The following is a 5,336-nucleotide window of genomic DNA, read 5'->3' as shown; positions in this document are numbered from 1 at the left end:
GAGACAAATTATCCATTTGAAGTACTGATCTAGAAGGAATTGTCTCCCAAAATTTAGCTATCTAACACATGCTAGTTCATAAGTGTTTTAACTTCGTGTGATTACCAACCTTTTCCTTAGACTTATCCCATGTCAAGATTAAATTGAAGATCCTAAAATATTTTATTTTTTCCCCTTTTTCAAACCAATGCTTGATTACAACTTGATGTCTAGACATATTCTCTAAAGTAGTAGCTCTCTTTTCCTCAAGTTCCAACAAATTGGTGAGTTGGGTATGGATCTTATTTTCCCCTTCTACAAGCCCTTCCATAAATTTAAGGATTGGGATTTTGAGATTCATCAGAAAAAATAGGGTCCAATCCGTATACAAGTTGAAAAGAGGAAGTGCCCAAAGAGTTTTTTACTCTAACATGATTTGTCCACAAGGTAAATTTCAAATGGGAGTGTCGGTCTTTTAGATTTTGTTACAACAATCATTTTATTACCATGACTAGATTTTTGTTAGCAAGCCCAACTAACCCATTCCCTTGCATGTAGTAATTGAAAGAAAATTTCAAAGTTACCTTGTTGGCAAAATACCACTGAAATAAATGAGCATAGGAGAAAGAAGGGTCATTATCACATACCAAATAAAATGACATTCCAAACCTGGTGATAATTTGCTCCTCTAGAAACTTGATCACAACCTCAGTGGTGCAATTTTTACATGTTGATGCTTATGTCCAACGAGTACAATAGTCGGTCACAATGAGGATGTACTTATGCCCCATAGAATAAGGATGATTAATTTTTCCAATAAAATAAAGCCCCCATTGGGTGAATGAATGTACCTCATACATATGTTGTAGAGGCATGGCGACATTCCTTTCTTTAATTTCACTCATTTGACAAACGTGGCATATTTGGACATGTTCATGCGTATCTTTGAACATGGTCGACCGATTTTAACTTGATCTTAAGATCTGATGTGAAATAGCTTCTAATGAACCATGCTTAGTACCACATTTGTCATGGAAGTCACATAATACTACCAAAGTGTCATCTTTATCTAGACATCTCAAATACAAACCATGGTAATTCCTTTTGTACAAATTTTTGCTCTTGATCATATAGGAACCTCTTTTAATATTCAAGGCTTAGTAATGCGATCTTGTCATCCCATTAGGGTAGAAATTTTGCAAGAGATAATGCACCACATCTTTGTACCATTCATAAGAAGTCGCATCCTAAAAAAGAATACTGATGGCAAGAAAAGTGTTCTTCAACTCTGGCTAATACCTTAGAAAGGCCTTGACCTCACACGAGCCTCATCAATTAGATGTCTAAGTCAAATTCTTGTAATATTGCCATCTATTTTTTGTGTAATTTTTCCTACTCATTTTGCCTAAGCATAGTCTTAACAACTAGGTCTGGTACAATTGCAGTAGTCTTACTTCTCAAGATATAATGCTTGAATTTATTTACCGCTTTTACCAAGGAAAAAGACTATTTATCCAAGTTTGGATATATAAGATCAACATATTTAAAAGGTACACTAATGAAATCATTAGGTTTTTCATCCCCTTCAGTTCCTTTCTGAGTCAATACCCAACACTAGAATGTTCTGAAGCGAAGGAGTAAATTTTGAATGACTAGGTGTAATTTGGGATTGTGAACACAAGGGCGCTTAGTATGAAATTTTTTATATTCTCAAATGCTTTCTTCGCTTCAACTATAAATTCTATCATTGCATCCTTCTTAAGAATGTCATTTAGAGGGCAAACTATTTTAGTGAAGCCACTTATGATTTTTCACACAAAATTGATCTTTTCGAAGAAAGATTGGAGTTCCTTTTTAATGTAGGAAAGTTCAACTTTTGTACGGATTCAATGCGTTCTAGATAGATATTGCAATGCCCCTTTCCAAAATTACATGGCCAAGTAGTTTCCTTTTTGTTACTCCAAAGATACACTTTTTTGGATTTAATGAGATGCAAGAGTCTAGACAATGCTGGAGCACTTTCCTAAGATCACTTACGTGATCAACTCTATTCTTTGAAAACACTGTCAGATCATCCATATAAATGATAATGTATTTTCCCATTAGACCATTGAAAGTAATGTCCATGGCTCATTGAAAGGTTGCTCTTGTATTGATCAACTCAAATGGCATCCAACAATAAGTAAATGTCCCTTATTTTGTGATGAATGATAAGTGGAGACTTTGTCATGTTTTTATCATCAAAATTCTTAGGTTTTTGACATCTTTTGGGTTGCGTAGTAGTAGTGAAGTATTGTGAATTGACTATATGTATTCAATATATTAAAACCTAAACTTATGAAATCATGTTTGAACTTTATCGATCTATTCCTACAACCATGCTAGTTTGTTCTTGCAGCCAAGTGATTTGTTCCTATTACTATGCGGATTATTTAGGATAGTGTCATATGTGAATTAATGAATGTATTAATTAAGTAAAATACGTATGCATGTCCTTGTATGTTGTTTTTGTTTTAGTGCAGATAATAAATGATGTTGCAGTGGATATTCTCCTTTCGCACCTGAAGAAGGATGAATCACGTAAGAAATAACTGGAGATCAAAGTGAAGAGGAGCCGAGTGAGTGCAAGGCACTGCATGAGTGGAGCAGCTAGGAAACACTACAAAAGTTCAACTCTAGTGGGCATTGAGTTTGCAAAATATCGCTATGACATGCAAATACTGTGGTTCGGTTTAGATCCACGTTTCTTGTAGCCAAGCTCTAGTTATCTTCTTCATTTGTCAATCATCTGCCTCTTCTTCTAGGCATGATTTGAGTTGTCCATTGTAGTTGATCTTTTCTTTATAATAAGCTCTTCCTTTTTCTTAGAGGTTAGACAAAATACAAAGGAATAGAGAAGAGAATTTTGACAAGCATTCTGGAGTTTTTCTTTTAGAACATGTAATCATTTTTAGGAAGCAATGAATGAAAGATATGTTGTTATGATTTGTTAAAAGTATTTTTTTGGAAGCTTGATATCACTCATCCAAGGGGGCCCACTTGGTGAGTGATCCTATGTTTATGTTCATTGAAAAGTTACAGTAGAAGTTCATGCCTTGATTGTTCCTGCAACCACTGGAAATAGACCCGCTGACTATTCCTGCCGCCAAGCCAGAACATAGTGATTTTTGTTATTTACATTAGATCATTCCAACATTGTTTTTAGAAGTTTTCTTGTAGCCTTCTATGATTTCCATTCTTGCCTTTCCTTTCTGCATAATGTTAGTTACTGCAGCAATGCAAAATAGCCATTGAAGGAGCTTAGTGCATATATAGTGTAGACCCATTTCAAGTTTTACGTCCCTGGGTTGATAACTAAATGAACACTAGCCATGAAAATAGTAACTTTACCAGATGAGTGTCCAAACTTCGGGTTGAGATTTCAATTAGAGTTATTATTATTATAGTTGGAGTAGACATTTTTGGCGTCACTGTCGGGGATGGTGTCAAAGTAAGAACCTTTCATGGTTATTATAGTTTCTAGTTAATTGTTTTTGAGATTCCTAATTGTTTGAAAATTTCATGAATCTGCATGCATAGTAGAAGAAGAGACCTCAGAGGTAGATTTCTGCCCACTTATCCTAATCATGCACAAGATAATTTCCCAGATATACATCCTTTTCCTAAACTTTACCAAGCCCCACAAAATTTGAATCACCTTGAATCTGAATTTCCGGAAGGTAGTCTTCAGTTCCTTTTTGGTCCTCAAGAAGAAGAATTTCCTATAGTAACAACCCCCACAAGTCCAATGCAAGGGAACCCTCCTCCTGGTGGGAATAATCCACCACCACCACTAGGTCCAACGTTTGAGTTTCCCATCTTTGATCAGTATGATAATGCTAACCTCAAGAACATTCCAGCATCTTCACTCCCTAAATTCTATGGGTTGGTGACAGAGGATCCAAATACATTTCTGTTTAAGTTTGATGTTCTTTGTAGGAGTTTTGACTATACTATAGATGCCCATAGACTCAAAATTTTTCTTGCAACTTTGAAGGAGTCATCCTTGAGATGGTTTATGAGCTTGGGTAGTAGCACAATCAATACATGGGATGAGATGAAATGGTTGTTTCTTGCAAAATACAAAGATTATTGTAGAGGTAGTGATCATCATGGGGATGATATCTTTAGAATGACACAAATTGTAGATGAGAATCTAGAAGATTATTTGGAAAGGTTTATGTTTAGTGTCAAAAAGTCCAAGCATAGTACTCTCAATGAATATTCCCTCAAATTGATATTTTTGAGGGGTATCAGTGATGAATGCATTGATTCCTTAGATCTTATGGGAGTAGGTGACATTACACAATCCACTTGGGCTGAAATATGACAAATTTGCAAGAAGTATTCCAGATCTACTTCTAAGAAAAATAGGAGATTTAAGCCAGGGGCACCATTATCAACATCTGGAACTGGAGTTTCTAGATTGGAACTTAGTCATCTGTTAAAGGAATTCAAGGAGGACATTATAAATAATATGGCTACCCAGTTGGATACACTGGCAGCTAAGAAGAAGCATGAGGAAGCCGATGCATTCCTTGCAGAATTTTGTCCTCATTGTAAACAGGGGAAGAAAGATTGCAGATGTAAGATGGTTGCAAACATGGAGGTACCTGACTTCAAATCAATTCAAGGTGAGGATGAGAAAGTCTTCTATGTTGCTCAAAGAAGACCAAATTTTCAAAGACAAGGTATGCCACCTGATCCACTTTCTTTTTTTGGTTATAGTGGTAATTCTTATGCACCAAATAACCAATGGCAACCACAGTATTCTCAAAATCTTGTTAACTATTCACATTGGTATGGTTCACAAGGCCAAGGGCAACATTTTGCTAATCAAATGCCACAGTGGCAGCAGCCACAGGGGAATTGGTATCCACCTCAGGGCCAAGGAAACTAGTTTCAAGGGAATTGGCAACCTACTTCTCAATGGAGGGGAAACCAATCATGGCCAGCCCAATCTTCTGGTTATCAGCCGCCTATTCAGCAGCCATAACCTTCTGCTTTAATGCCTCCTCCTGTAGCTACGACTGCACTGCCTAAACCAATACAATTGCCTACTCAACCGTTGCCAAATCCAAATATCAAATCTCAGCAACAACAACAAACTTATTCAGCTGATGTTAATTAGTATCCAGCCTATTCTTTATCACTAGATGGCATTCACCTCCAATCTAGAACAACTTTACCTAATCCCTCTCATCCAGTTATCACTGAGGTACACGAGGAACAAGAAATCTCTAATCCAACATATACAATACCCCATAATCAAATATTGCCACCATTTCCCCATAGATTGGAAGAAAAAGAAATTCCCA

The sequence above is a fragment of the Cryptomeria japonica genome, chromosome 4 (genome assembly GCF_030272615.1).
Source record: "Cryptomeria japonica chromosome 4, Sugi_1.0, whole genome shotgun sequence".
In the NCBI taxonomy this organism is placed as follows: Eukaryota; Viridiplantae; Streptophyta; class Pinopsida; order Cupressales; family Cupressaceae; genus Cryptomeria; species Cryptomeria japonica.
Note: the sequence above shows the minus strand (reverse complement) of the source record.